Source organism: Miscanthus floridulus, chromosome 4 (assembly GCF_019320115.1).
Source record: "Miscanthus floridulus cultivar M001 chromosome 4, ASM1932011v1, whole genome shotgun sequence".
NCBI lineage: Eukaryota > Viridiplantae > Streptophyta > Magnoliopsida > Poales > Poaceae > Miscanthus > Miscanthus floridulus.
Window position 1 is genome coordinate 71,821,969 of NC_089583.1, and position 10,250 is coordinate 71,832,218.

At 41.1% G+C, this 10,250-nt stretch overlaps 1 pseudogene; it reads right to left on the reverse strand.

The window, feature by feature from the left end:
• Window positions 1-518: 518 nt before the first annotated feature.
• LOC136548638 (uncharacterized) lies at window positions 519-4,371 on the reverse strand (annotated as a pseudogene).
• Window positions 4,372-10,250: the final 5,879 nt, after the last annotated feature.

The window sequence follows — 10,250 nt, forward strand, 5'->3', positions numbered from 1 at the left end:
GAATATTCAAATCATATATTTATGATGTTGATACCCATTTATATCCTATCCGACATAGGTGACACTATCCATATTCGAATATGAATTCGAACAGAAATACGAAAACAAATATAATATCAGCGATATCCGTCCGTATCCGATCCGTCACCCCTAAACCTCCAATTTTGAATATCCGTCCATATCAGATATTTGTGCACTATGAACCATTCATGCATGAAGCTGAGAAGTACTATTTTGTTTCACAAAAAGTAGCAGTGTAGGTCTAAACTCGGAAGCTGATTGCTTCCTGCCCATCAACAGACACATCGAGGCATGCTAATGTGTAGCTTATATGCAATAGATGCATGTAACTAAACAATAGTTGTGTCAATAGGCACAGTTTAAAAATGAACAATCTTGCACTGCACTACACTATGCCACTGTTTGGGCATTGACCACTGTGTGTGTGGGTACAAGCTGCATGACTTAGTTATCTTCCTTGTCCCCTAGTTGCCATTATCAGAACTTGGTTCTGACTCTCACCCAGATGATGCGCTATCATCAGAGCTTGGTTTTGACTCTAATCCAGATGATGCAGGTTGATGTTGTTCTAATGTAAGTGGCGTCATTTTCTCCAATAGTCTCTCTGTGATAACCCCAAGACCATGGCCCATGAAGAATTTGATAGCGAACCTCATGTTCTTTGGATGATCCTTTGGGAAGATTGACTCAAAGAAACCTTGCATATTTGGATCATTCAGCCTCTCATTTAGTTTCTGTATGCCAAGCCGCTCCAAGAGTTCCTGCATAAGAAAGGAGTAGTTCAATATTGTGGTATGATGGCAGAAGAGAGTTGTGCAGTGCAAAAGCAGGGAACAATCGCCTTTTTCGTTTATGCTGAAATTTGGCTTATGCTGATGTTTATGCTGAAATATTGTGAGAGAAAAATACTATTCCATGATTGAAAAGTAGTGCTGAAATATAACTTTTACAAAAATTCGAGTTGATGTTTCTTCCCCGCCCAACCGGATGCATGCCAAAACATGCCAAGGGAGTGTATCTGTCTCCAATAAATGTGCAAAAAACTTGGCAACATTTCTCAACTTCTTAGTTTCAAGATGATGAGCCATCAAATATCTTTGCACAAAACATTTTTTGAAGTTCTCTTGGTATACTTTCTTGATCATGCAATAGCACTGTGCTAAAAGCCCAAAATATCGGAGGTAGGTTCTCTCTCGACTGCAACACTCAAGAATCATGGTGCATAGCTCCATCTGCCACATGATACGGACTATTTAGGTTTAGGTTATTAATAGTAAACCTTGGCAGATTTCACCTCAAAATCTACATAAAGTTGTTGATTCAACATTAATCCATTAAGGGAACACAGTCATCAATATCATTAAAAAAGGAGTAACGATTCAGACCATATATAGTACCAAAAATGATTGTTTGGCATTAAGTCGTGGTCAAAACACACTTAGTGCTGGCATGTGGGAGCCTTGTCGACAGTATTATCATGTGTATTAGGATAATCTATGTCAAACTAACCAATATATTAGACTATTTGCTTAAATTTTGAGGCATATGAAGATGCTTACTTCTTAGAAGCATAACAGTTTATGCTATCACACTCAACTGTTATAAAAACACTACTACTAAACAGTTTGTGCTAGGAATGAACCGTATACCCTCCCAACTATATCATCATAAAAAAAACAGCATCAGGCTGAAAAGCAACAACCAAGTGGGTCACTGGACAAATGCAATGATCACCATTTTCCAGAGGAACCAGAATATTGTGATTCAGATTATCAGATATCCACCCTTCACAAATAGCTTGGGAATGAAAAGTTAGGTCTCTTAGGCTTCACAAAACATGCTTTCCTCAAGCCATACACTGGTGAACCAATCACAAAAAACAAGTTTGATTTCAAGAAAAAAAAATAGAAAACAGCTTTTGACAAATGTTCAAATTAGTCTAAATAAACAATGACTTAGAAGCAAATACAGACAGATGTTTCTGAAGTGCATAGGCTTTTGCAGAAAAGGAAAGAAAGAAAACAGACAAACAAGACAATCAAGAATGAACTTTCTCAAACAAATATCCAAATCAAACCACGGTTCTTATCTCTTGACCAGGCCTTACTTCAATTTTCATAAGACCAGCTTCTTCAAAATGAGCACTGGCCATAACAGTCAAATATAGATGTTTTTTTAATCAAGAAGACTAGTCTCATAGTCTCATATTTATCCCTTATCTCCATCTGTTCTTCATCTTCAGAAGATTTTGATCCTAGGATGGTTTTCTTTAGGTTCTCATAGGCCTTCTCATCTACAATGTAATTTGGGTTTGTCCTGAAAAAATCTGCAATTGAAGAGTCAGCATTATATCACACATTCCAGAAGGTGCCCGCATTCAGGAATCATGTCATATACATAACAGAGGAAACTCTATGTAGCAAGCAAACCTTACTTAGACTGGTCTTAGGGTCTAGCTCATCTTCAAGATATATCTCATGAACACATTTGTTCTCCTGTTCCACAAGATCCAACTCCGAACTGATCGATGGATATCCCTTTCCATATACAGAAAGCAAATCAATGTTCGAGAAAATCTAATGATCATGCAACAAAGTAGCACCATATCTGAGCAATTATAAAGTTACCTTAAAGTTTGCCTTTCTAATTGTAAAAAGGTCTTCGATCAGGAACTGCACGTGCTTGCCAATTCCTCCTTCATGAAGTAGGCACTGGAATCTTTCAAAAATAGCTGCATGAATTGATTAGAAGGTAAATCAATCGAGACGAGAAAAAGAAAATATGACTGGTAAATAGCATTTATAAAGGAGAGCACAATAAATTCTTATCACGAACAACTGAATTGTTGTCATGGGTCTATAAACAGGCCCCAAGGTGGTGGTACCAACTCCCAATGCAACCCAGAGGATGAGCCAGGGCTGTCCAAACCTTGCCGGAGTGCTCCCCTGGATGGCCAGTCCCCTCCCACAAGGAGGAGTCGACACACAATTCCAATTTAGAGTTAGGAAATAATAAATTCAGTTTGGGAAAATTGAGTTTGTTTAGGAAAAGGACCCTCCCTCCCTCTCTCCACCATAGCCACCCCTGCACTGCCACCCAGCCAAGGCCACCAGACACCCGCGCCTACGGATGACCATGGGCCACCAACGTGTCCCCGTCCCTCGCTTGCCTACTTTCTACCACTACAATCTAAGCAATCCACCTCCCACCAACGTAGGCCCAGCACAATTATTATGCTTTAAAGATCTGACAAAAAATGAGCCAATTTTTTAATAACAAATAATATAAAATACTTCAGTCACAAAAAGGTATACCCTTGGACATTGACATGTATTCCAAACATATAATTTGTTGGGGGGAAGCCCCACCTTTGGGCACCCCGTGGGCCTCGTCCGCCGCCCCATCCATGCTCTGCTACCATAGATGGCATTGTGAGCGAGCGAAATGATGGACATCAGGGGCATGATTGGCCTTGGGCCGTCAGCGTGCACGACGTTTCACTCTGGCGAAAAGACGGGCATGGGACGATGGAAGAAAGAGAGCCCGTGTCATGGGAGTCTTATCTCGTCTGAGCGAAATGAAGGTGGCTCCACCTTTTCTAGTTTTAGAGCATGCCCTCTCTGATCCCCTTTCGCCAGAACAAAATGGCGGATCAAGCCCTGAGGGCCCGCCCGTGCACCGTGCCCAGCTCATGTCCTTTCGCATTAGCGAAAGGGGCAGCATGGCTCATATTGGCTCAGCCAGGGGCGTATAATCAGAGTAAAACTATTCGCTCAGGCGAATAGGTGTTAATGTTTTATTCAGTCGTCGTTGCAGGTTTCGTTGCTGGAGGAGTCAGCCGCCCTCACATGACCGACACCTCCTATACGCCAGGGACCCACTCGGTCGGTCAAAAGGGTGACAAGAGGCGAGGCTGGTCAGCCCTCCCCCGGCCGGCGCTACCTAAGGTGGGCGGGGACTCCGAATGGTGAACAAGCTCATGGCGATGGGGAATATTCTCCTAATGTGTAGTAGTTGCAAGGGCATTTTTGACCCACGAAAAGCCTACGGGCATGCATAAATAGCCCCCATTGAGGGAATGTAAGAAGGCGGGGGGGTTCATGATCAATAGAATCATTCATCTTGTTTTGCTTGTGCTTTTCGTTTCGCCTTGTTCCACTTCAAAGATTGCTCGCGCGGTGATCAGGTGTTCGAAGGCTTGAGCCTAGAACAACATTGGCGCCCACCATGGTTGTCGCTCAAGCTTATCATGGCACCAAAGAACAAGGGACCAAAGTAGCCGGTGGACAGGGCAGAAGCATCCAAGGTGTCAGCTTTCGCAGCTGCAGAGACTATTGCGTGAGATGGCATGGCAACGGTAGAACTACCAGCTCCCCAGGCAGTGGGAGATAGCATGGTGCCTCCTCTTGGTTTTGAGGGAGCGCCCAAAGGAGTGGTTCAGGAAGTCCAGCTCGATCAAGATGGAAATGAAGTACCGACAGAGGACGAAGACGGTGAAATAACTGAGCAAGCAAGAAACCTAAAGACGCTGAATCAGTACCAGCAGCAGGACATCCTCAGGCTCCAAAACAAGAAGGAGCAATTGCTCAGGCAAGCCGCTGCCTACAATAGATCCATGCAAACACAAAGGGCACTCAGAGAAGTCAAAATCCAGAGGGACAGACTGGTAAGAGAAATTCAAGGATTGCAGGGAGCGAGAGCCACAGCCGCTATTCACGCTGGCGGAAACATAGAAATACCTGGTGACAACTTTGTACAAGAAGATAAAAGGCCCATATGACCCTACCTCACCCCTATCGAAAGAACTTAAGCAATATTGATGGCCAGCTGGCTACAAGCCTCGCATCCTGGTTTTCGATGGAAAGACAAACCCAAGAAAGTTCCTTGCTAGCTATGAAACCGTGATAACATCAGCTAGAGGAGACGCCCAAATTCTAGCGAAGTCTCTAATCATGGTGGTGGAGGACATCACCCATGACTGGTATACCTCGCTGAAGCCTCTATCTATTAAGTCTTGGGGTCATGTCAGAGTGGAACTCTTGTCCACTTTCCAAGGATACCATCCGGGGACAAAAACAACAAGAGACCTGCTAAATTGCATTAAGCAAGACGACGAATCTTTGTCTGAGTTTCTAGAAAGGTTCATTCAGACCAAAACTCAGGTGCCGAATGCGCCAGAAGAGAAGGTTATAGCAGCAGTCGTGGAAGGATTGGCCATAGGCCAGTGCGTAGCTCATTTCACCAGAAATTACCCCACTTCCGTAAGGGAGCTATTTGAGGTAATGAGGCAATACACGAGGTCAGACGACGACCTAAAAAAGCAAAAAGCAACACAGAATTCATGGAGGCAAGCAGGTAGGGTCCCCACCCCCCACAAACACCAACACAACGAAACTTCAAGCCTTTCTACGCAATCAACAATCTCTAACAACCAGAGCATGTCTCAGTAGAGCAAGGTTCCCAAGGATCACAACCAAACCAACAATACAGAAGCTTCGACCAGGGTTAGTGTGGAGGTCAAGGAGGTTGAGGTCCCCACGGGGGCCAAGACAGCAGAGGAAGGGGCAGAAGTTAGAGAACACCTTATTGTGTTGTATGTGGCGAAAACGCGGGTCATTTCACAAAGGATTACAAATACAACAAAATGGCGAAACATCCAACCATGTGTTCCACAATACTAGTCACGAAACAATGAGCAACCAGGCTCACTGTTGACGCAAAAATGTGGCGATGCAATCAACACACAGCAAGCTGGATGATCTGAATGGAATGAGATTGGAGATATGCTTGGCTTCAACATAGGACTAGTCGATTCTAAAAACCAAATGGCGTGCTAGTCAATTTGACCTACAATTGATAAGGAGAGAAAATCTTATTAGTAGTTTAAGGCGGAACATGTAGGTGTTGCTCCATACAGTTCCAAATATGCAGCTAAACAACCGATTCGATAGTGCTATCGACTAAATAGTCGATATCCAACATATCAGTAAAGCGAGGATCGCTGAATTAAAGATTATCGGCTAATATCAATGATGATGGTACGAATTCCAAATAACCGATACTCATGGGTCATAGCGATTTTATTATGATTTATTAATCTAGACGGAACAAGTACAACACACCCAAATATAAGTAATATAAAGAAACATCATCAGCTAGATGGATATAACCAATGTAAAGCATTGAGCCGATAAGTTTAATGAAAAAGGATATAACATGCGAACAAATTGACTGTCTAGTACAAATGAATCTATAAATGCTTTGAATCTAATCTGTTACCATCAATAGTGAGGTTTGATCGGATCGATATAGCTATGATAATAATATCAAACTAAAGCCAAAGAATCTATAAAATCATGTATATATTGACAGGTTCATGAAAAACATACTATATGTGTGAAAGCACAGGTGAATCGGCTAAAATAGCCGATGCATGCATAGTAAGCAAACATAGTGCATATCTTGATCATGAATAAAACCACTAATCAATAATCTCTAATCCAAAGTCTTACTAGTGAGGTTCGACCAGGTCGATGCAGCTATAGTTATGTCATTAGATTAAATCTTATTAACTAGTAAACTTACTCAAGATTGTAACATATCTTTGAATGCATACTATGTTTGATTGGAATAGAGATAAAATAACCGATCTAGCAGAATTAAGCCATCAATTATAAGATTCAAAGTATGACCAGACTAGAAGATGATGTGATGCTGATTCTATCTCTATCTCAATCATATGATTTGTTATAATTAATAAAACATTAATTATAACAAGATCGATAACCGGTGAATCAACCAAAAATAGCAAGAAAAATCTTACTAATCTTAGTAGATTCGATAACTAGTGATATTGTGTTAAACAAGTTATTTAACACAAGATTGATAACTTCGATCTATATTATAGTTCATAAGAGATCAATCAGCTAATGCAGCCTTACAAACAACAATATAAATCGATAACTAACTTTTACTACAACTCGTAAGAGATCAATCGGCTGATGCAGCCTTACAAGTAATAATAAAAGTCATGACAGTACTGACAGACAAGTCGGAGGTCGATCAGTCGATGCAACCCTACTTGTTCAAGATCTATAGTACTCCTACTCCTAATGCGATGGCGAAAGTCAGAAAGATTGTGTTGATTGATTGTTCGTGTGTCTGTGTACAATAATCAGGGTCTAATATTTATACCCGGAACCTAAACATGAATCCTACTCAAATATGACTCATTATAATTCTTGGAATAAAAGAAAACATTTCTAACTTAAAATAACTTGGACCCTAATCTTTTCCTTTCTGTAGAGTCCGACATATCTTTCCCCGTGGTCCATTGACGTCGTTCGCTGACGTTATCCAAAAAGAGCCAATTCTAGTACCGTATCTGAATCAGCTAACATCGATCTTTATGCAACCGATTTCTTGATGACACAATCTTGGAAGCTTCGAGCTCCCATGCTCTCCTTCCAAAATTTTGGTGTAAACACATGCCCCTAATTTTGGAATAAAAATAATTTTATTCCAAAATTTCATTCATCTGCTCACCGCGTTGCAACCACCTATTCCGAAACAAACGCATGACTCCTGACTTTTCAGGCCAAACTCTATATAACATCCCAACAGTATCATCTTCAATCCACTCGGCCAATTTACTTCCTCCTTCTTCGAACAAGCCCTATCAACCAAAGCCGCCATCACCAGAGCTCCAACTCTAGCAGTTTCTCCTTTTTGCTCGGGCTGCTTTTCAAGTCACTCCTCTACAACTCTTTCTTAGATTCAGATCTATTCCAACTACAATGGTGACCAGCGACTACATCCCTGAGGTATGTCTCGAAATTTCCGCTTCTCAACTATCAACTGCTGCTCTGTATTTCCTTTTCCTTAAGTTCATCTCATCTGACTTTCTAGGGAATGAAAAATGAAATTTTGATTCCTTCGTCTATTATTTCGAATGCTTATTACCTTGGACCCATGGGAGATACTAATCCTTTGGATTTTATCAATCAAAAAACCAATCAAATTCCCTTCAGATAGTCCTTGGTAGATTTATCTTCTTGGAACACCAAAAATCCCTTTAGGAATTGGCCCAAAATGCCTAAGGGATGGAGAGACCGGTTTCGAAGAGTGTTAGACAAAAAGGGCAGAGATTGGGAAGTTTATGATTTAAGCCAATGCTTGACACTTTCACTGTCTGGGATGGAAAGAAATGATTCACTCCTAATTGCCGCTTTTTACTTATGGTCCAACACCTTGAATGCCTTTATCTTTAGTCATGGTCCGATGACTATTACCTTGGCCAATGTTCATATGTTGACTGGCCTTAGAATAACAGGACCAATGCAACCATATGAACTCTTAGGTGCTGGGTCGAAGAAACTAGCCAAAATATCGGACTACATAGGATGGGCAAGCTATATCTAGAACCACATTGGGAATGAATCAGCTGTTAGCAAAAAAGAACATGTGGCTTTTCTGAACATGTGGTTAGAAAGATTCATCTTCTGTGGGTCATCTTGTGGTCTGACTTACAACCATAAACTCTTGGCAGAGCATCTAGTAGTAGGCGCTAAGATTCCTCTTGGAAAATATTTGTTAGGATCAGCTTACCACTTGATGCACCAGGTGGCAGCCCAACTACTGAAGAATGAAGCAATGCACACCATCAGCGGCCCTTGGTGATTAATACAAATGTGGTTAAATCTGTATATGCACAAGATTGTGAAGCCAAATCTCTAGAATTTGAGTTTTCCCTCCTCCAACTTTGATGAGGAATACAAAGGCAAAGAAGGAAGAACTTGCTAATGTATGAACTATGGTGAAGCTGCATCGGCCATAACAATTGCTGTCGATGTGGGCCACCTCTTCAAGAAGTTTTATAGAGGGTTTGATGTAGATAATCTGACCTGGCTACCCTATGATGAAGATGAGGACAATGAGTTGGTCTTCCCATTCAAATTTTGATTTGAATTAAGCTGCTCCGATGAAATAGCAACTGCAATCTTCAATTCTTTCATCAAACCTTGCGTTCTACCAGCCGAATTTCATCATGGCCATGGCAAAATGTCTACAGGTTCTTTTCTTCTAGGCAACCTTCCAACCTATGAGTTTTATAACCCTTCTTTCATAGCTCGTCAATTTGGTCTTGGTAAACTGCCCCCAACTATTTTTCAAATATATACTAAAACCGAGAGAAAGCATCAGTGAGGCAATGGAAGCTTCTAGAGTTTTCCAGTTAGAATCAAATCTTCCTTCCCTCTATCTGCATGAATGGACTAGAGCCACCTTCACTTTAAATTTATATGATTCCTAGTGGCAAGAATGACACTCCCATCTCTTCTGAAGGCTAGTCCATCCTAGCTGCATAGCTCTGGATGAAGATTTCACTTCTAATAGTGAGGTAACTAGTTAACTCTTTTCTTCTATAAAGACCATCTACTAAAGGGCATGCCATAGAGTATTATCCACCAACTCATTTAACAGAAACCCCCTTGTAGGATGCTGAATTCAATCCCCTAAATGTGGACAGAAAAGGGCATGCCATAGAGTATTATCCGCCATGTCCAATTTCAAGACTGGGATCAACTGCACCTACACTGAAGAAGCTAATGGAAACCCAGGCTGCTCTTACAATTGTAATATATCAATCCTCAAAACGCAAAGCACCTCAAGGGGTAATCTAGAAAACCACCACTTTGAAAATATTTCATAGAACAAGACCATCAACTGCTCAAGTAAAACAATCTATCTTCTTTCCAAAATGATGGTCGATTTCTAATCTAATTTCTTTTCTTACAGTTGTCCACCATTGCATTGGCTCTTGGTGCTAAACTGTTGTCCCATGTGTTTGGATCAGCACCAACCAGACCTTCATCGGCTGACCTCCCAAAGGAACCGATTATGATTGAAACAACCGATGCTTCCAAAATAGTAGAAAATAAGAATCCTTCCACTTCACCTCCTGATGCTGCTAAGGTATCTCCTCAAAATTCTTGATTTTTCATTCAATTTTCATCTCTCCCTGATCATTTCACCTCATTAGACACTACCTAAGGAAATATCCATGCAAGAACAGAAAATCGACAGTCCATCAGTTGAAAGTGACCCTATTAACATTGACATGCAGACTATCAATTCCCCAGTTCAGCAAACAATCGATGGTAAGAAAATCATATATCTATTTTATCCTTCTGCAACAAACATGAATTGAAAATTTTTCCTTGATGCTTGCA